Below are 22,923 nucleotides of genomic sequence, written 5' to 3'. Positions count from 1 at the left end.
TTTGCTCAAGAGAATATTGATAATATAAGGACCTGTATTTCTTTGAGAATTACAAGTAAGGTCATTAACAAAAGATGAATAAAAAAAAAAGCCATGTTTAAAGAATGAGGCAGAAGGTCAGTTCTGACTGAGACTTCCAACTCTTCTCCAGGTTGATGCCTTAGGATTTAGCTTTTATATTTTTCAGATCCTGTACTGCTTTAGTTGTATAACTCTAAAACTCCACAGCCTGTCAGCTACTGTTCTCCCGTTTTATTCAGACAAAGCAATTCCTCTCTAGGCCTGAAACTCAAGGACACATTATTGTCTCAGGCCCAGAGAGATGTAAACAACAGTGAAAGGGTGGGGGGCAAACTTAGAGTAAATTACTTCATTACCTGAAACTGTAATTGGAGGATTAACCCCTGATATGGAAATAGACCAAACTTTTAACTTGTGACTGTTGTCCATCTTGGGAAAAGCCCCCTGGAGGGTTTTGACTGCCGAAGGTGCACCAGTTGAAGGCCTTAAATGAAGGCCCACTTTTATACTCTTAATTTTGTCTAGCCTCTGTTTTAGGTAGCCACTCCAAGGCATCACTGTGAGGTCTTTTGGTTTGTCTAAAATATTCATTATACTGGTAATAAGAAAGTGAATGTTTGGATCCTAGTAAATGTTTAGTAAATATTTACTATGTTTGGATCATAGTAAATATACTAGTTCTTAGCTTTCCCATAGTTTTTAGCTCTGGTTTAAAAATAAATATAAATATGTATGATATAATTGTAAACATAATTGGCTTTTCTTTTCCCATCGTAAGCTGTGCGTAATTATTTTTTTAGATCACTGAGGTACCTTGGATAAAACACATTTTGCTGTTCTAGCAAATGTACTCTTAGGTGGCTTTGGAACTTCTTCACTAAAATGGGGAGAGGGTAGGGTTAGCAGAACCATTGGCTGCTTGGCATTCTTTTCTTTAGCTTACACTTCATTTTTAAGGTTAGCATTTTGATTCAGTTCTTGTGAAGTTTTGGCTTTTTAATTATTTAATTTTTGTCTTTATCAACCTATTTAGAAACTTGTAGGTGCTTGAAAAAGTCATGGATGAGAATTAAAATTCTTTTAACACAGAGTAGAAAGATCAAACATTTTTAATTGACTGTTAAAAATCTTTAATTCTCTCAAGATCCTTCAACTGCAAAAAAATAATTGTAAAGCATAAGGCTGAAGATCCCTGTAATTGTGCTTTGCTTCCCTAGCCTTTTTGCCCACAGGCTATGCCTTGGCTTCCTAAGGAGGCATTTGCTTTCAGAGCCAAAGCAAGATTTGTAGCAGCCTGGTGACCTGAAGGCTTTCAAGATTTAGAGCAATTTCAGACCTGTCCAAATTGGAACAAATTTTCTGGGTTAATGAGGGCTCGGAAGCTGACTTTGAAATGTTGTTTTCTTGCTTCAACAAGTATTTGTCATGCTTTGGATGTCTGAAAGATGGGCAGTATGAAGCTGAGTGCCAGGCACAATATAACTGTATTAGCATAGGTTTTCTGCCTGAGTTAATGAGGCTTTCCAAGAAGTAGAGGTGAGCCTCCAAAGTACTGTGCAGATGTGAGACTCTTGTTTCTGTTACTCAAGTTAGTGAAGATACCTGCACATCTCATTCTTATTTTCTGCAGACTGTCGGTGTGTTTTCATCTGTGTGAATGAGATTCATTTGAAGGATTAATATCCTGATTATGAGGAGAGGTGCTACATTTGATTGCTCCTCTTTTCTCACTGGTCACATAATGGGATGCACAATGCTGCACTTGTTGTGTAGCTGTCAACAGCTTCAGCTTACAAAAAGCAGTGCCTTAGTACTCATTAATTTTGCAATTTGGGAATGTTTACTAATCCTCTGTAGCTAATGATTATTTTGTTTTGGTTTTTTTAATGGCTTTTCGTACCTTAAAATGCCACATCTCTCTCTTAAATTGAGAAAACTGCATCTAGGAAAAAAAATCCATAACAGGGAGTGCTAAATTATGCCTTAAGTAATATGAGACCTGTGGTTGTTTTGTTGTTGGGGTGGTTGTTCCAGGTTTTTTTCTCAAGCTCTTACAAGGTGCTTGTTTTTTGTTCTCTTTTGGGCTCTGGTCTTCCTTCCATTTTTCTCTGCATGTGGATAGCAGACTACACGGAGAAAAATAGTCTGCTCTGAGAGGTAAAGGGCATGAGACCTCTATAGAAAATTATCTATGGAAGCCTTTGATGTTTTGTGCCAGACTTTCCAACCCACTGGAAGCTCTGAGCAGTTTCAGGTGCCAGGTGAACACTGCTACATACCAACACACAGCATGGTTTATAGTACACATTCCTACAGGACGTGTTCCTACAGTATCAAATGCTTCACAGCAGCAGCATTGGCTGTAGCATGTGCACAGGTGTGCTTCCAGAGTAGTAATGCATCTTTCATGAAATGATGTAAGGAATGCACTAAAAGCCAGGACTTTTGGAAACAGAATGAAATCAGGAAACCATTTGGAGCCATGTACTGCTAGCAGCCGTCCACCATTACTAGGCAAGATCAGCCCAGGTGGCTACTACAATGTGACTGGGTAGTTCCAGTAGTATTAGATATATCTTGGTTTTAGAAGAGTGACCAAGGACTAAATAGAGCCAGTGACTTGCCAGTGATTCCTCTGTGGAGCTGCACATAGTATTTGTCCTTACAGTGACTGTTATTTGGCAGAGAATCTCTCTCTGGCTTTCAAAACAACTGTTTTTGCAAATACTACATGATATATAGATTAAAACAGAATTTAATTTTCTTTCCTTCATTTTCACACCTAGATTTTAGGAATGATGTAGTGAGATGATTGTTGACTATTATGCCAATAAAGACAGGAGAGAGATCAGCGAGATGGCATTTTTATTGTCTCTAAGGCTTTTCATAGCCATGCAGATTAACAAATTGCATCACACTGAAGGAGAAGAAGCAATTCAAATACTTTGCTTGGTTTTGATTAAAGATGTATAAACCAGGTATTATCACAATGAAATGTATGTGAGTTCTGTACAAAGAAGAAACATAATTCATAGCGACATTAACTGCTTTTTAATGAAATCATTTACTTTGTGCCATATGTACATATCCATTCAACTGCAAGCAGACATATTGTAATTTTGAAATTGTGGGAGGAACAGAGAATCCAGGAGGATCTTCTGGTGAAATGAAATGTAATTATATAGTGTTGGTGTAAATGCTTTAAGGCATGAATGGGAAGAGATGTTTATTCTTTCTGCTGAAGCAAATTTGATTTCTTTCAAATATCTGAAAGCCCTTTTGACATGAGTTGATCAGAGGCAGCTTCGATCACCAGGCAGTGCTTTTGTAAAAGTGTGAGAAGAATCTTTTATCAAAATATTTTCAGATGTTGCTATCAATTCATTATCTCTTTCTACAGATGGCACAACCAGGGTCATTTTGCAAACCTCTAAAATATTTTTTCTTAAGTTTAGGCCATGGTACATAAAGGTTTCAGAACTTCACCCATTCCCTTTTAACTTGCCCCTTTTACTTGAAATAGCATTATGATATAAGTAATACATTTCAGTATGGGAGCAGGGCAATCATCTAGTATTCTCCCAGCATGTTTCTGTACTCCACAAGCTGTATTAAACTCAACTTTTAATAGGAAATAATTTGAATATGGTATATTTAACCACTTTAAAGTCCTAAGTATTTTATTTGCATCAATTATATATGCTGTGTAGTATATGATTATGAGAAATTCTGTAATGTTGATTTGAATAAAAGCATGACACCTATTAAAAATGGTTTTGTGTGAGTATAGTATTCCAGAGAGCAGAAGGAGCAGAAGGTTTTGGCTGATTTTGTATACAAAAGGTTGAGACTCACAGCAATTTTAGGTCCTTATTTTTGCTACTGCTGTGATCTTACTGATTTTTGGGCCTGAACATTTTTGTCCTTTCCCTTGTGGAAATTTTGCTGCTTGTCAGATCTAGAGGGAAGTTGATAGAGGGAAATAAACAGGCAAAAGCTAATAAAAAGTCAATCTTATGGAGAAAGCAATAAATTTTATGTTGGTTTTGCTCTAAGCCAGTCCTTTCCATGGTCTGATGAAGTTGCAGAATGGTTTAGCATGGAAGAATCCTCTGAAGGTCAGCCTGTCCAGCCTCCTGCTCAGACCATGGATATTACCAGGTCCTGAGCATTGCTGCCACACTGAAATATCTGAATGGTTTAAGAATAGGATTGCAACAGATTTGTATTGTCTTAAACTGCCCTGCAGCTCCACTTTAAGGTGCAAGTTGAAGCAACATTCGCTGCTTCAAAAGTCATACCTTTTTGATTCCTATTGCTGTTTAATTCCTAAGGAATGAGATACTTTGGTATTTTCATGGATCTGGTTTCTGTCATTCAAATAAAGACCAAAGAATGTGAAATAAAATTAGCTGAAAGGAAGTACAGCCCTTCTCATGTGAACTTAAAGTAACACTGGTTCCACTAATGTGTAGTTAGTTATTAGATTTTCAAGATAGAGGGGTCTGTTAGGTCAGTTTATTGCCATATCCTTGTTTGCAAGAGGTGCTATTGGTTGTGTTTACTTTATCTTGCTTAATTATTTTTATTGATTGTGTTTACTTATTCTTGCTATTGCCTGGGAGAGGATGATGGTGTCTGTCTGTGTTTCCACTTTGGCTTGCTCCCTATTTGACTCCAAGGACCCTGACCATCTGTACTTTGTGCATATTAGCTTGCTTCTGTGCTCCAGTCTGGAACAAACTCAGCAAACAGTTGGGATCCCAGACAAGAAATTAAAGGAAGCACACCCAGAGATCAAAGCCTGCAGCATTATTACTGCTTGGCTTGAACCCACAGGTCAGTGTCTAGAGTGCACAGCAGAACTGGGAGAGTACTACCTGTCAAAAGTCTTTCTGAATTTTATTTATGTTAATATGATGTGGTTGCTAGGGCAGTTGAAATGACTAAGTGACCCACCTAGGGGATGAGGGAAACTCTGAGGATGTAGGCTACTTGGACTTCACCAAAGTCTTTGCTACTGTCTCCCATGGCATTCTCATGGTAAAGCTGGCAGTCCACATCTTGGACAGGTGCTCTCTTGACTGGATTAAAAACTGTCTGTTTGGTTGAGCCCAGAGAAGAGTAGTAAATGGTATCACATCCAGTTGGAGGCCAGTCACTGGTGGGGTTCCTCAGAGTACTGGACCAGTCCTGTTTAATGTCTTTATTAAGGGATGAGGGGATCAAGGCATCCTCAGTGTGTTCACAGACAACACCAAGTGGGATGGGAGTGTTGATCTGCTGGAGGGTTGGAAGATTCTGCAGAGGGATCTGGACAGGCTGGATCAGTGGGTGAGGCCAGTGGTGTGAGGTTCTGTTGAGTAACACACTCAATGCAGGCAGCTCGGTGTGCAGCTGCAGTGGGAGCTGCAGGTTGAGCTCTGTGGGGTGGGAGCTGCCACTACAGGCTGTGAGCTGCCAACCTTTGCATGACAAAGGGCACAGGCCCTATGGCCCAGGCAGGTGACACTCAGAGGCACAGCAGGAGCCAGGGATCCCAGACTTCCCTGTGCTAAAACTGTAAGGATATAAAAGCCCAGGTTTCCTGCTTTCGGAGTCCCTCCTCAGAGGCATCCAGCTCAAGCTGTTACTTTGTTATTGCACCATGATTAAATTATTCTAAGCATCAAGACTGTGAGACTCTGCTATGGGAAACTTGGGGTCAAGCTGGTAAGGAAACCTGGTCTGATGATGAGTGGGTTGTGTAGCTGTGAAGGGGCCTTGGTCCCAGCTTAGGTGGTGTGAATGTGACAGAGTGACTCCTGGATGGTCAGACAGGGACAGTTGAACAAGTCCAAGCTGCTGGCTCCTGCACTTCAGTCACAACACTCCCTGCAGCACTACAGGCTTTGGGAGAGTGGTTGGAAAGCAGGCCAGTGGAAAAGGGCCTGAGGGTATGTTGGTTGAACATGAGCTGGTGTGTGCCCAGATGGCTGAGATGGTCAAGAGCATCCTGGATTGCATCAAAAATAGTGGGACCAACAGGACTGGGGAAGTGATTGCTCCTCTATACTGACCACTGGTGAGGCCACACCTCAAATCCTGTGGTCAGTTCTGGACTCCTCACTTCAAGAAAGACACTGAGGTGCTGAAGCATGTGCAGAGAAGGACAACAGAGCTGGTGAAGGATCTAGAGAACTGAATCATATGAGGAGCTGCTGAGGGAGCTGGGGTGTTTAGCCTGGAGAAAAGGAGGCTGTGGGGAGAAATTACTGCCCTTCTCAACTGCCTGAAAAAAGTTACAGCAAGATGAGGGTTGGCCTCTTCACCCAGGCAACTGACAGAAAGAGAGGACATAGCCTCAAGCTGCACTAGGGGAGGTTCAGCTTGGACATCAGGAAGAATTTCTTCATGGAAAGGGTTGTTAAACATTGGAACGGACTGCCCAGATGGAGTCACCATCCCTGAGGGTGTTCAAGAAATGACTCTACATGGCACTTAGTGCTATGGTCAAGTTGACAAGGTGGTACTCGGTCAAAGGTTGGACTTGGAGGTCTTTTCCAACCTAAATGATTCTGTATACCTGCACATCATATTTTGATGTCCTGAGCTCCTTGTTGTTCACTAGTGCTTTTGTATTTAGCATCAAAATATAATTCTAGACTTCTTCCAGGTGCATCTGGCAAGCTTAATTCTTTTCTCTGAGGTATGTTATCCTGCATATTTAATCTCCACGATTTTCAGCTTGTGAAATCATTACATTTAGGTTGTCCTTGTTTGGCTTAGTAGCTGTACTATTCCTGAAACATGAAATTCTTAAATGTCAGCTTTGGCCCTGTACAGAAAATAGAGGCAACGTGTTTGTGTTCTTGGATAACTATTGTAGCTCACAACATCCTAAATTCTCAAAGCGTACATGGTACAATATTTCTTTGCAATAAAACAATGTTATGATATTCTTCAATACTCAAATACTTACCTAAATTTTCTTTAGTAGTCTTCATCTTATTTTTTTAGTGCCTGCTGTGCTTAGAAGAGAAGCTCAGTTGTGTTTTCTGAAAGTTCAGCTCTGTGCCTGTTGACGCATCCTGTCTGGCCTGTGTGCTCCTGCTTGTACACCCACTTCTCATAGCTGGCCAGCAATGTGGAATGACACAACACAATCATTAATGATATTAATGACTTATCAATCAAGCATCCTGCTTATTAAGGACCATTAATTTATACCAGATGCAAAACTGAGGCTCACAGCCTGCAAATTACTTTACTTCAAAATAAATAAGCATAGAAGATGATCAGACCATTCAGCAATTTTTTTAAAATCATTATTTTCTTTTTTTTATGTCTAGCCTACCCCAATCTTCTCATATATGTGTTCTGTAGGTGTTTGCATTGTTGGAAGGTTCTGAAAGCCATCAATGGTTATAAGTAAAATATAGAGAAAACCTTGATTGTTGTTACTGTGCTGCTCATCTTCTTGGGTTTTGAAAAGGCTGTTATTTTACCTTAAAACTACCATAGTACATAAGGCCATAATGAAAGTTTGAAGTCACAGGAGCCACCTTCTGCCCTGTAGGTATGATATTACACAGCACTTTATTGAGCACATTGCATTCTTTCATCTCTAAGTACAGCAACAATGTTGACTGGATTCACAGGGGATTTATGTGATATTCACAAAAATATGAGCTGCACAGCTGCTGCTGCATTGTTCATGAGGGCACTCATGCCTTGTGCAGGGCACCTTTCCTTTGGGTGAGGGCTGTGAGCAGGCAGCCCTTGCGCCGGTTCAGTGCCCCCAGCCAAAGGCTGACTGCCGTGCGCCTCTCAGGGCACCTCCCCTCCCAGGTGAGATGCCAAGGGGAAAAAAGGCAGTGGAATCACACTCTGGCCCACTTATTCCCGAGTCCCTAAAAGGGACATCCAATGAGATTGAATGGCAGGCAGTTTAACAGTGATAAAAATAGTGCAACCTATATAATTAGCAAATAGAACTCTCATCTACAGGTTACAGTAAAGCCTAAAATGCTTCATAGGATTGAAATGTACATTTGCAAAGTACATTTGTAATAAGACTTTCACTATTAAATTACATAGGATTAAAAAAATTAGAGCAGATATAAAATCTTATGTTTCAGACAAGCGGGTGAGTCAGCTGCTGACTGCCTAGGGCTAGGACGAAACTTCCTGTATTAATCAGGTTATTCTATAATTACAAGGTTTCTTGCACCTTCCTCTGAAGCGGGTACTGAGTGCTGTCAGAGAAAGAATACTGGAGCAGGCGGACAACAGGTCTGATTGGTATGGCGATTCTTGGCTTTTTCTGTCTCTTTTATGTTGTTTTGTTTTAAATTCCCTTGTCACTAATACGGACGGTCGATATGAATAGTGTGCTATTAGAAAAAGAGTGCTACTCTGCTTCTTTCAGACTGAATACAAATTTGTTGCTAAGGATTTGACCTACTCAAGGACAGGATCATATGGTGGAAGGGGGAGTGGGTCTAGAAGAGATGAGCAGCAGCAGGAATGCACAAATGGAAGGGACTGTTTAAAGCAAACCTGAATAATTAGAAAGGAGAAGAAGGAAAATTGTATAGCAACCTGTTTATGTCAGTGGTTTGCCTAGAGACTACTCGGGTATGGTGAAAAAGAAAGTATTGCTAAATCAGCTCACCCTCCTGAAAAGAGAGGATGATTTAACAATTGTCCTTCCTTCACAAAGAGATGTTGCTCTAGCCATAAATACAGCAGTCATAAATATGACAGACAAAGAGATGTTAATACTGGCTGGGATAAATCGTTGTTATAATGGAGGGTATGATAGCAAGGAGATGACGGTTTGTGGGGTTGCTTTATTTTAACTAGAGCATGGAAAAATAGAGAGTTCACTTCATTTTTAGGCAGCTGTACCTAACCTGGTTAGTGTGCTGTAACTCAGGAGCTAGTCACAGCAGTGTGGCTCCCTCCCTCTCTACTGGCTTGCAGTTTTTGAGTCCCCTCTGCACACACATAGAGCCCTCACTGACTGAACCAAGAGTATTTCTCACACTGGAAAGGTGAGGGGGGTTATACAAGAAGGTGTGAATGTGGGTGAGACTCCTCAGAATAGAAGAAGCTTTTGCTCAGACATTTGCCTTGGGTTGCCTGGATGTAATTATACCTAAGTGGAGTACAGGGAATCATACTCTGGGCCTCTGCTACAGCAAATTTGATGTTTCTGAGCTAGTCCTCTGTGTTTTCTCCAAACACAAACTGCACCATGAAAATCAGAGAAGTATTGCATCCTGAGCACTGTTACTCTTATGTGTTTGAAGGTGGATTAGGAAGGAATAACACTTCTGGAGCAGAACATGTATTAAAAAAAAAAATTAAAAAAAATCAAAGAACTCTAACCTAGGATCACAGAGTACATTAACACAGAGGTGCAACAATTAAATTCTCAGTATTGGAGTACACAGTGTTCTAGGCAGGTGTTTCATATGGAATAACAGCAGCTCATCTGTGAATTGAATCGCAGCATGTAAATGCTTTTGTAGAAGCATTGCTTAGGTACACCAAGATACCCTTCCTGGGAGTGTAAAACAAATTAATTCTTGTAAACAGTTTGTGTGAGAATGATAGTCCCCACTGGAGTCTGTTTTTTCAAGCATGGCTCTCCTAAAACAGTGTGGTCCCTGCAGAACTGAGATTAAAAGTGTCAATTTCTGGTTCTGCAAAGCCATGGAAGTGGTTGGAAGAGTGGTAGTGGTTTGTAAGAAGCAAAGTCTTATCTTGGATCACATGCTGGTATCCCAATTGATGCAAACACAGACTCTGCATATGAAATAAAACTAGGCTATATAAAAATAAGGAGGGGAATACAGGCCTAGAAACACCTAAAAGGTGTTTTCTGCAGCTTGCACATGGGGCCTTAGTGGCCATGAGCTTGAAAAATTAAATAAAGCAAAGCTGTCTGATACTTGGTGATGGAACTGAGACCTTTCACAGCAAAGGCTAGGTGAAAATTTCCCCTAGAGCTGTAGTTACGACACTGAGAGAAAAATGTGCTGGAGCTGGGTGATAGAGCTGGGGAAAAAACAAAAAAGGTATAAGAGTTAGCACACTCTATTGCTGCTGTTTAAATAGCACAGTTGAAGTTTATCAGTTCATCATGGTGTATGTATAGAATTTAAAATGAGTTACTTACTGTGTTATGCCATGCCAGGAAATACTGTATTTCCAGCAGACACTCATGTACTAAAGAACTGCATGCTGATGTATATGAAAGCCAGCACTCAGGAATCCTGATTCATCCTGTTGGATTAATTTCTCTCATGTTAATATATTTACAGTTTTCTGTAAAGAAAATCAAGTATAAGCCCCCTGTGAAAGGTTCTTGTCTGGACTGATGTTGTAGAACAGGAAGATAATTTGTTTTAGAAATACAAGATGAAGCTACCAAAAGTTTACTGAATTTTACTTCTCATTTAGTTTTAAATTGAACTTTTTATAATAAAATACTGCATAATTATACTCAAAATTCTCAGCTCCCAAATATAATTCTAAGAATCCTCATATTTTATATGTTGTCATATATGTATAAGATTCAGGTAAGGAAGTAGTTCAACTGAACTCAAATTAATGTAGTCACTGACAACATTATGACTCACTGCAGTATTTTGAAAGCTGTTTATCTCAAGTTTGCTGGAATCCTGGACCGCTCCACAGAAGAACTTCAATTTAAAATAAACCAATCAAACTGTGTCGCTGAGCAATTAAATATCTCCATGGTAACAGGGATTAAGCACATAAGGTAAAGACCTGCTGACAGTGCAGAGATTATTTCAAATTTCTGGCTCTTCCAGCAGTAGACAAATGAATTTACATTTTCTGTATCAAACATTGGGAGATATAAAATGAAAGCGATTGAGCTACTTCTGTGACATCTTGGGACTTCAGACAGTATTTTCTTGACAGGGGAAGTAATTAGCTGGAATTACAAGAAGGAACTTAGCAGACAGATACAAATAAGCATTTGCTCATGGGATTTATTTAGCTCTTTATAATTAAAACCTGGAAAAGCATATTATTTAGGATACAAATAGCATGGAAAAATCTTGCCATAATTTAAAAAATTTAACAGCATAATAGCACCATTTTTTTTTTCTAATTTTTAAGTGGTCCTAGGTCCACTTAGGAGAGAAGGTTATTTGCAGCTCTGCTATCAAGTAGTATTCTTAATGAGAAATGTACTTTTAAAGTTATAGTGCAGATAGCCATACTGATATTCAGTGAAGACATAGGATGATGCTTTAATCAGTCCTAACATCTTTCTGATTCTCTCTGACTCTATTCCTAGCTTTTACATGTGTATTTATTAAAACTACTGGAAATGCACATCTGTTGGCATGTGTAGTTTTCAGCTTTCAGTTATGTGGCTTAGGGTTGGTTTGTTTTTCTTTTCTCAGATTCGCTTTTGGTTTGGTTCCTAGGGACATAGAAAGACTTGGAAGGGTCCTTAAAGATCAGTCAGTTCCAAGCACCTGGTGTGCACAGGGACACCTTTCACTAGACCAACCAGTGCAGTTGCTCAGGGCTACATCCAGCCTGGCCTTGAAAACTTCCAGCAATCGGGCATCCAAAGCTTCTTTGGGCAACCTGTGTCTTTTAATTCCTCACTGCCCTCAGAGTAAAGAATTTCTTCCTAGTATCTAATGTAAATCCAGATCCAGCCTCTTTCAGATTAAAACCATTGCTCCTTGTCCTGTCACTGAAAGCCCTTGTAAAACATCTTTCTCCAGCTCTCCTGTAGGGCCCCTTAAGGTACTGGAAAGCTGCTCTAATGTCTCCCTGGAGCCTTCTCTTCTCCAGACTGAACAATCCCATTTCTCCCAGCCTGTCTTGATAGGAGAGTTGCTTTTCTGTCAAAATGTGGGAAGTGGAAGTGAGCTGTAGCTATTCATCCTGTATTAGGCACTTGTAAACTCTGCAGTGCTTCTGCATTCCAAATATTCTTTCAGTATTTTGAGCTCACAATATGTTGAGATGAAAGGTGTATGCTTCTCACCACTAGTGCGTACTAGTTTGAGGTTGGTCTTGGAGTCATGCTGCTCTCATTCTTTGTGGCAGGATGGACTTCCTACCCTTGCAGATAAGACACTTGGAAAACATTTTATGAGACTAAGTTGTACATGGACTCACAAATGCACCTCTTCAGTTGGAATTAGAATTTACCCTGTCAGGCTACATTTTGTTGTCTGCTTTTGATTGTGGGAGTCCATACAATCTTGGATATCTTTGGTTCCCAGTTCATTTCAAGGATAAGCTTAGGTCTCTGTGCGTAAAGAGACAGGCTTTTTAGCTGTGCTCTTATGAAGAGACATTGCTTCAATTGTCCTAGTTGTCTGACACTCAGCTTTATGTTACAATGTCCTTCCTTGCATATCGAGGTGCAATTTTTTCTCTTTGCATCTTGGGATGAAAAACTTTTGTTAAAAATTCATAATAAATATGGCAGATATATCTGAAAGTCATGGTAACTGGTACATTCCTAAAGGAAGAGATTACCACTAAGCACATTTGGTAGGAATGAGTATAGTGTCTGTTTATGACTGCACTCTTAACCATTCAAAAAAAGCAGAAGCCGATGGTAAAGTTAGCTTCTGGCATAAACATCCAGCAAATGTAGAAGGAAGGAGTCCTGAACCATTGATGAAACTTCAGGTAAACCGGAAAGTCAGGGGTTTATGGAGGAGGTGTCTTAAGAAAGAATTTCAAAGATAGAGTTTCTGAGGAGTGCTGTTTTAGATAATGCACTTCCTGGGCTTGACCCGGTGGGAACAACAGTTTTACCTGGGGTCTAAAGAGATACTTCCTATTTCTGTTCCTGCTTATAATCCCTTTTGTGTAGTGTTTTCTTCTTGCTGCTGTGTTTATTGGTTTTGTTTAATCCAGTCAGTGCCTTGAGCTGGACAGAGGAGACTTGGCAAAAAGCCATACTTATAAAAGACATTTTGGGTTGGGCCATGAGGGACTGATTTTGGCAGCTCACAGTAATGACATTTAGAGGTTTTGTTGCATAATTCCAGTTGCCAGCATCCAATGAAGATGCAGTTCCACCCTTTAACAGGGTCCTATGGAAGTACGAGCTAGTGATCTATCTCTGAGAAGGAACCCATAAGCATAGCAATAGTGTTGCACACTGACAGGTTGTAACTCCCCAATCTTTTTAGTTAAAAAATACATATAAAAATAGGGTTTCAATGCCTTCCAACACAGGCCAAAATGATGGCTATGTCTTGAAAAATATTTGGTTCCCCAGAGTGTCACACTATGACTAGCCAGAAGTTTCCAAAAGGCTTTGAATAGTGCCTGGTAAGAGAAATCCCAACATCAGTGTACTCAAGCTCCATCTGAGACAGCCCTGTTAGTTTCCCTGACTAGAATTAATTAATGCAAGTGCAAGCTAATGGGCTGATCATAGAAACAGCTGCTTTCATGGCATGAGCCTTCAGGAACACTGCTCCTGAAGGAGGAACCCTATCACCTGAACATAATGTGTAATAGATGCACAGCTGGTTTCCCAGCCTTGCCTCTGTGACTTGCATAGGCAATTGAGCCCCGTGCTGAACGCCTGGGTGCTGTTAGGGAGAGTGACAGGACAGGGCTTCATGGAGAGCTGCTTGGAGGGGGAAGTTTGGTTGGCTGGCTTGATTTTTTCCATAAGCTTCTGTTCCAGCAAGCTGTACTCAGAGTGAGCTGGCATATCCCAGCCAGCCTTAGAAAAAGAGGATGTCATGGCTGCCCATGCTCAAGATTTGTCAATGTGAAACAGCCAGGTAGGGTTAGCTTAATGGTGCTGTTGTTTGACCTGGAACTCACATTTAAAGAATCGATCAGAAGAACCTCCAGAGAAATTTGCTCAAAAAATTGTGGATTTTGGTCACTGGAGTTCTTTTTCTATTATTGTTTTGCTGTGGTTTTGTTTGTTTGGTGGGGGGTTGTTTTGTTTGTTTGTTTGTTTTTGTTTTGAGGTTTTTAATTTGGTTGGTTTGGTTCGGTTTTGTGGGGTTTCTTGTTTGTTTGTTTATACTACAGGAGCACAGGAAATCTGCCACATAAAATTGGGATCCTCATGTACCAAGTGGTTACATTTTAATTAGAAGATGCTAGAAAGACAGTGACTTTATTCTCATTATGGGTTGCAAATCTAAAGCATGAAAAGATTAAGTGAATTTTTTAAGGAGGGATTTACTGTCACCCTCTCCTCCCCAAATCTCTGTTAAAGCTTAAGAACTGAATATGCATTTTTTCATAAGTACCATTCAGTGACAAATTAAAAAGTTAAGTTATCCACATGTTGCCAGACTAAGTATAGTGCCATATTTTAAAGACATAATGATGTTTTAATGTAAATATTAATGATAGAAAAGGGATTTTCTGCCAAGTGTTTGCCTAAATTTTTATAGAATACAGCACAAATGCTGAATGCTTCTGCTACTTGGAAGAGTGAAACTAAAGTGTTTGCTCTAACCAATCAGTGTCTTATTCCCTAATGAGCTTTTAAGTTCCTTGGACTTTCTGCCATTCCTAGGCTACCATAAAGGTTAGCATGGACAATCTAAAAGTTTATTTAGTTTCTCAAGCAGGTTTTATACCTCAGACTGATCTTTCTGCAACAACAGCTAAGCTGTTACTGGCACCTGACTTTGCTACTCTAAAATTATTTTGGGATAGCTTTGCAAACAGTACTTGCAACTGCTCTATTGGCTGCATTATAGAATGGCTGCTGCTTTCAATAAATCTGAAGAGCATTGTTTTTACTGGAGAGGTAAATGTGGGTATATATGAGACTTAGGGGGATTCTCAGGCTAAAAACTTGAAGGTAGAGGAGAGAGAGGCAGCAGAAGCCAGGAGTGGTTTATTCCAGTCCCAGTTTCAGGATTCAGCATGTTGGCAAAGAGTGGTGTGTGAGTATGAGAGACAGGTATGCGTGTATATACACACATAGATACATCTCCTGCACTTGTACAGTGCTGATGCTAAGAATTGCAAAAAGTGTGTTACATATTTAAGGAAGACATTTTAATCATCTGGATTTATAGTCTAGTTTATAGAGTCTCAAATCTTTCAGTGATATGCATGCTCCTGAAAACTGTTATAAGTGAGGCATAATTAGCTGAATAACTGTTTATATAAATACATTGCAAAAAAAGCAACAGATGTGTAGGAAACATTAAAAGGAGTGACCAACATTGAGAAATTCATAAAAAGTACAAATTAGAGGGGCTGTAGTGAGGTTTGCAGAAATGTAGCATGAGTTAGTTCTTACAGTGGCTCTTTATCCATACATAAAAGGAAGGGGAGACCTCTGCATTTTACTGTGTTTGTCTGTGTTCTTTACACAAAGACCTGATTAAGGATTAATAACAAAATCTTTCCAATGATCTAAATGTAATTATTCAAACAAATGAGGAGAGAAATCTTGATTTATTAGCTGATTTGCTGAGAGAAATCCAAGTATCATCATTTGAGTATGTCACTGGAAAATGCTGTTGTAGAGATAGGGAAGTATTATTTATTGCAGCTAGACATGTTTGAGAGGGGGAATTCAAATAACAAATGCAGAAACTACTGTTAGAATGGTTTTGGTGAGGAAAAAAATTAGGGGAGACAAGAACACACAGATTTGTCTAGTACAGCAGAAGATAAAGAGGGAATACACACAAGGAAGAAGCAAGAAATATTTAAAACAAAAAGCAGTTTGTGGCAAAAAACCAAAAGGTGCTATATATTCAAATTGCAAGAGAGAAGACCCTTAAAGATTAGAGCAATGGAGTTAATTTCCAGGTTTGCAGCCAGAGCACTGGATTGAGTAATCCAAAATGTATTTACAAGAATGATTATTGGTAAATATTTAAAGGAGGATATTGGACACAGTGTATGTGATAGATTGTAAAAAAGCATGGGATTGGAGATGGTGGCAAACCAGATCATTCCCATTCCTGTTTTTCTGTAAGTCAAGTGACACTTTACTTCTTTCTTTAGCATGGTGAACATGAAATCTAAGCAACACATTTGCAAAACAGACTTAATCCACTATATGCCCTTAGAACCTTTTGCAAATATTAATGAAACATATCTAATTATCTCTGTTAGACAGATTACTCAAGGCAATTTAGATTGCCATATAAAAGCAGAATAAAAATCAGTGGTTTTAGTTACCATATGGGTAATAAAAATACTTAAATGGGATGACATTCAAGGCGATGATATCATTTGACCAGGCTTTTGGAAAACTGGATAAATGCTCTTTTCTAAATTCTGTCAGAGAATGATGAATAATCCCATTTTAAAAAATGCTTTCGTTGAAAGATAGGAGAGGAAATATTTTTTTTCTGAAGTGTTTATATGTAGTATCAGCAAAATGTTTTTCTTTCTTTGGATAACGGGCATTATCATCAATCTTATTAAAGGATAAAACATAGAAGTAGTCTGCTAATATAAGGACAAGTTAAAGGACTATTTTTTTCTGGAAGTTTTGGTTTTTATACTGTTTTATGATAACAACCAGCATCAGTTATTAATTTCATCAGGATATGCTGGTTGTCCTCTTCTGCCCACCTATCTAAAAAAGCAATTGCTAGTATCTGATATCTTTTTTTTGAAACAGCACTTAGGGAATCTTTTTGCTTATGTGAATTTCTGCATAATTGTGGTAATATATGTGGTATTTTTGAGTGAGAAGACTTTTGCTGCCAGTAATATAAATGGTGGTGCTTTAGAAGTGTGCTAGTTAGACAGCCCTTCAGAGAAACAAAACCCAACAATTTGAATTCATTTGGCATGCATATGGTACAAGTTGCCAAAGCCTCCATAGTTCAGGCAACCTATGTAATAATCAGCTTCCTTAGTCTAATGCTACAAGTTACCCCCACGCAGGGTGTTAGTTTTGGGTTTTGATGGTTTTATTACTTTATTTAAAGACTGGCTTTTATTTTCGCTGTTCAGTATCAATAACACACTTTTCCTGGCATGTAGAGACAACAGTTTGCAGTGTTGCAGCACAGACCCTACAGCACCTACCCCTACACCCTACAGCAACTACCCAATAGAAGGAAATACAGATACAAAATAGTGTCAAACAAGTGTTGGCACTGGAGCAAAGCAACTGGCTACATATGTCCAGAATATTCTGGTGGTTATTTCACATGCTTCATCAGACCTACCATCTGACTGGCCCAATGTCTCTTTCCCTTCTTATCCTAATGTATATAAGGTAATGCTCCTTATGAGTTCTCATATATATATATATACACATACATATATACATATATATGTATATATATATACATATACATATGCATATATATACACATATACATATATATACATATACATACATATACACATATATGTGTGTGTGTGTGTAGTTTCAATTAAAGTAGAACAACTAAAGTAATGCAAGTCAAATGTAGAAAATGTTTTAAGAGAGGACAGATTGGTGACCATCTACATCAGAAGGGATTCCTCCCATGCTGGTCTGATGGCACCAGGCTGCTGCAGTCCCTGTCCCCTGGTCCATCTCCCCATTAGGCTAAGCATGCAGCCCCCATGACTGCATGCAAACAGGCTCCAGACTGACACAGATGACCACCAGACCATGCATGCAGGCAGGCAACCAGTGCCCTGCAGGGATCACATCCACACAAACCACCCACTTATGAACAAGACCAGTACAAACAGCCTGATCCTGCTCTTCCCATCAGCAATTGGATCTTGCTATTGGGTCATGTATACCCATGCACACTCAACCTCCCCATATCTGTGTAGAATGTGTGTCACCAGTAGCTGATCCACACCTGTGGTCTCCCCCACAGCAGACCCTTGCCTCTGGTCTCTCCAGTGCCATGCTCCATGTTACTTTTCCTCATTGGATTCACTTCCATAACATCTGCACCTAAACTTGGTGTTTGTGGACCATTACCTAGATGCCATTAGCCCTACACAGTAAGACCAATCCAGTCCCCTTGGCACTGTTGGCCTTGGAAGTTCAGTTCCCCAAGGGTTGGTTGGGGTCCTGTCAAACATGGTGATCTTCCACACGGTTCCCTCTCACCTGCCCATGACACCCAGCCAGCCCTCCCTGTCACTTGTGGCACTTCTCACTCTGCTGTGTCTTACAGCCAGCTGTTTCTCTCGATGTGCTTTCCAGTTTTTCTTGGTTGATCAGCTGCACCTTAATCTCTGTATGCATTAAAAAAAAACAAAATCCCTTATGAAAACAGAAAAATGTGTGTGTTCACTACATAGTGCCAAGAGGGGTCAATTCCAAATTCTGTCAAAATCAACCTCTGTGAAAGAAAAGGAAGAAAGATATATCACAAGTTAGAACAAGGGTTTTGCTCTATGTTTTTCAGCGAAGTTTGGATTCTAATTACAACTATTGTATTTTAATTCTTTCTAACAGTACTTCAGGAACTGAACATTTTTATTTATATGTGCTTTCTCTGCAGTAAATGAGGATGGTTGTCTAAGCCAGATATTGTAGATTTATAAAAAGCCATACTGCTCTATTGGTGTTCCAAAATCTTGGAAAAACTTGAATGAAATTATCAAGTTCTTCATGATCTCATTCTTTTTATAAGGTCTGCTGTATACCTTTCATCAGCAGCAGACCCTTTCCAGCTGTTTGTAATCTTACATGCTTTCCTTGACTGAGGTAAGAAGTTTTGTTCCCATCTCTTTTCTGAGACCCAATTGGTATATTGCAAATTATCTTCCTTTCCTGGAGAAACAGAAGATGTTTTGCCAAAGTGCATTGCAAAGCTTGGTTCCCAGTGTTTGAGACATATTTGAAACATGACCCACACATCCCCTTGCAACCAGGGATGTATTTTCTGTTGTTGCTGTGAAGGTCTCCTGTTTTAAGAGCCTTCTGAAAATTTGGAAATTGCCAGGAACACAGAAGGAGCAGTAGTGCCCATGCAATGTGTCCAAAAATCACACAGCTAAAAAGAAGTATGCTGATAGTGATTTCTGGGCATCAGAATGGAGAGCTGAGGGGGAAGCTAGGTAAAAATGTGGACAGTACAATTTGAGGAGGAACTAGTGTGAGTGACAGGACTTGTTTTAACTGAGTTTAACAGGATAGTCATTAGGAACCATGAGAGGAGAAGGATTGGGTGGAGAAGAATTGGTCTCACAAGGAGATGGGAGCAAGAAAGTTGGAGGACAGGGGAAGTAACAAATGACATCTGTAATTTTTTGGCAACATAATGGCACTGACTCATGATCTGGTTATGATGTGTAATAAGCTCTGCTACTGCACTGCCTGTTTTGTTATAATTTTTTTGCATATGAATTCTCTGTATTTATGCCCATCAAATGGATAGGAGCATTAAATCTGCAACATGAATGTTAATATTTTGCTTTGTCAAATGCCCAAAACACTTAGCTATGTGCTATATGCATATTTACATTATTAAAACATTTTTAGAGTTCAGGAGTGACATGAGTTAAGCATTAAAACATTTTAGTGTTTAGGAGCGGCATGAATTAAGTATTGCAGTTCTTTCTAACTGAATCAAAATTTGTCTTACAAAATATAATATTTAGTTGTCCTGAAATGTGTCTGCTAGTAGTTCTGAAGTATTCATTTCATGCTGTGGTGCTGCCTTTCACAGAGGTGTTATTAGTATTTTAATTATATGTATCATTGCCACTGTCAATATGAGACCACAAGATGAATACAATTCAGCTCTCCTACACAGACTACATTTGTGTTCTGTGTTATTGTAGATCTTTAATAATATATTTATGCAAAACCTGCTGTTGAATTTAGACATTAGTTGTCATCACAGGAAATAAAGAGACAGAGTCTCTACCATAAGTCGGGTTGGCTTCATTAATGTCAGCAGAGCCCCACTGATTTACACCAACAGAAATGACACAAAAGCACTTTTTATATTTTACTGCTTCTCCCATGAGTTACTCTATTACAGTTCTTCATGAGTCCTAGAATAACAGCTCTTTTTCTCTTTTTTTTCCCCATCTCTTTCTCTCTGTGCTTTCGTTGTTTTTTTAGCCACTTGAGCTCAAAAATATTCTTACCTAGTTTGAGTAAGTGTAGAAAAAGGTTTAGTATTGTGTTTGTCCATAGCTACCATGGAGGCATTTCAATTTTTACTTTTTCATTAGAGGTATTAGTCGAAGTGTGCTTTGGGCTTTTGTGAATGGGAAGCTGGCTGCCTGTAGCTTTTCCGGCCTTGTTCTGCAATCATCATCCACACATAAATGTTTATGGATGTGAATGGATGTCCTGTCAGCCCCATAGTAGAACCCAAATTGCAAATGATTGAGTTTAATTAGGCCTACTGCATTTATTATGGGGACCTTGACGCATTTCTCTTAGATAAGTGCATTATGGGGTCATTTTTCTGGATCAGGGTCTCAGTTGTGACTCAGGAAGAAAAAAGGCCTAGTCAAACCCAGGGTTCTCCCTGCACTGCAGTCAGTGATAGTTGCTGTGAATCCTGTGATCAGTGCACCCCAGTCAGCCCTGACTGAGCTGGCACGGATACCAGTACAGCTCCTGCTATGGCAGCATCAGGCTTTGGCTGGTGTGAAGTGGAGCAGGTTAAGCTTGTGCTGTGCTCTGCAGTGCAGCAGCTGGGCTTCCTGCAGAACCCTGGCTGAAAGCTGTATAGATTTCAGACTTCTCACAGCTCACTACTCATGTATTCCCTTTTATAGATAGTTGTCCTTAGTGATGGACTCGGATTTTCAGCCTGACCTATCTTCTAATGGAAATACTCTCTAGGGATGTAGTAGTCTTTTCTGCATGGGAGAATCTCTTGTATCTTGTTGCAGTTAGCAGCCTCCACCTTGCACTCCTGGTTTGTATTAGCAATAGCATGGCCAGCAGGACTAGGGCAGTGATCATCTCACTGTACTCGGCACTGGTGAGGCCACATCTTGAATCTTGTGCTCGGTTTTGGGTCCCTCCCTAGAGGACAGATGTTGAGGTGCCAAAGCAAGTCCAGGGAAGGGCAATGGAGGTGCTGAAAGGTCTGGAACATGAGACCCATGATAACCAGCTGAGTGAGCTGGGGTTGTTTAGCCTGGAAAAGAGGAAGTTGAGGTGGGACCTTATTGCTGAATACAACCACCTGAAAGGAGGCTGTACCCAGGTGGGGGTCAGTCACTTCTGCCAGGTGACAGGGTGGGAGGAAGTGGCCTCAAAGTTGCGCTAGGGAAAGCTTAGATTGGATGTTAGGAAAACTTCCTTCATGGAAAGCATTTTCAAGCTCTGAAACAGACTGCCCAGGGAAGTGATTTCTTAACCAACCCTGGAAGTATTCAAGAGACATGCAGATGTGGCACTTAGGGACATGGTTTAGTGTTGGACTTGGCAGTACTTGGTTAATGATTTGGCTCAGTGATTTTAAAGGCCTTTTCCAACCTAAATGATTTTGTGATTCTATGAGAACTTGCAGCTTTATTCTGTGAATAATTGGTTTTTTCAGCTTGGTTGCTATTTCAGATCAAATCAAATGTAATGTGTGTGACTGTTTCTCCTCTTCCGAGTTGTTCCCTGACTAGAACAAAAAGTACTCCCCTTCTTCAGTAATTCATGTTTTTCTATACAAAATGGCCCATTCATAGATAGATTCACAAAACTGCCTGAATATTAGAAACTGCATTTGCTTTTCAAAGTGATTCATGACTTTGTGTTCTTCAGTTTCATCATCTACTATGCGATAAGCTCATGATTCCTGTTCCCTGCACAAGATTATCCAGCAGTCAGCATTCCTGGCCACAGTGGTACAGCTTCATGTTGCATAAATGTGAATTAAATGCTCACTGAAGCAGAGCAGGGACCAAGTATGACACTTGTCAGATGACTCATTTGGCCTTGCTTCAGCTTGCCTGTGGGTAATGTTTTGATGAGATTTAACTGATGGACTTTACAATGCAGCCTTATGCTGGGTGGGTAGCAGCACTCTCCAGTGCCATGGGAGCTTGCTGGATTCCCAGACCCTGGAAAGCTAAGGGAAAAAGCTGGAGTTTTTTCCAGTCCCAGAGACTGCTACTTCTGAGAAGGAGTGAGCCCAGCTTGAGTCCCAGATACTTCACTCTTCTGATGATTTTGAGATTTTTACTTCAGCAAGTAAAAAGCCTGTACCAAACCTTACAGCAGTTAAAGCAGGACTGGCTCACTGCTTTCCAGGACTTTGGCTTTATGGGGGAGCTGAGGGATTGCATCCCAGATGTCCTGTCTTTTATACTCTCTTACTGGGAATATTAGAAGGCAGAGAGCAGCTGGGCAGCTTTCTTTATGGATACTAACAAATCAGGAAAAATTTGTGCTCTGCATATGTAGCTCAAGTGATCTGTTCTAACCTTTAGAGAAATCTGCTCTGCTACAGAAGATCACTTGATCTTCAACATATTTCTTTGAAAGCTGTCTTTGGAGATGAAAATAATTATTTTTGCATTCAGTGGAGTGGAACAGCCCCCCCATCTTGTAGACTGAAGGAAAGAAAGGAGTCTGAAATAGTTAACAAAGTTAGAAAAATTAACTGCCTTGCAACAGATCCTACTTTATTTTAGTAAATCTTCAATTAAGTTGCATTAAAATATCTCATTTTTAATTTCTTTTGCAAAATCACTTAAAAATTGATGATTTATTCTACATATATTCTCAAAATATTTTTCCAAAATTAATGTAATAGAATTCTCTTTTACCCCACTCTTATTTCTTTTTTTCCACATTTGAAAAAATATTTTTTTAAAGTAGACACTAAATTTCCAAGTGTGCTGTAAGCCTTAAAAAGGGAGGTTCAGAGGCTGTGAAAATTTGAAGTGTTTAGCGTTTATCCTTAGAAAAGAAGGACTCATTCATAGACTCTGAAAAATCTTGATCTGTGGTCAAGCATA

General features: G+C 39.7%; 1 protein-coding gene across 6 annotated transcripts in view; it reads left to right on the top strand.

Annotated features, from left to right (window-relative positions):
* FRMPD4 (FERM and PDZ domain containing 4) overlaps positions 1-22,923 on the top strand; it is a 403,725-nt gene that overhangs the window by 295,555 nt on the left and 85,247 nt on the right. The gene's annotated exons all lie outside the window — the stretch shown is intronic.

This window comes from Agelaius phoeniceus, chromosome 2 (assembly GCF_051311805.1).
Source record: "Agelaius phoeniceus isolate bAgePho1 chromosome 2, bAgePho1.hap1, whole genome shotgun sequence".
In the NCBI taxonomy this organism is placed as follows: domain Eukaryota; kingdom Metazoa; phylum Chordata; class Aves; order Passeriformes; family Icteridae; genus Agelaius; species Agelaius phoeniceus.
Note: the sequence above shows the minus strand (reverse complement) of the source record. Positions and strands in the feature narration are given on the sequence as shown.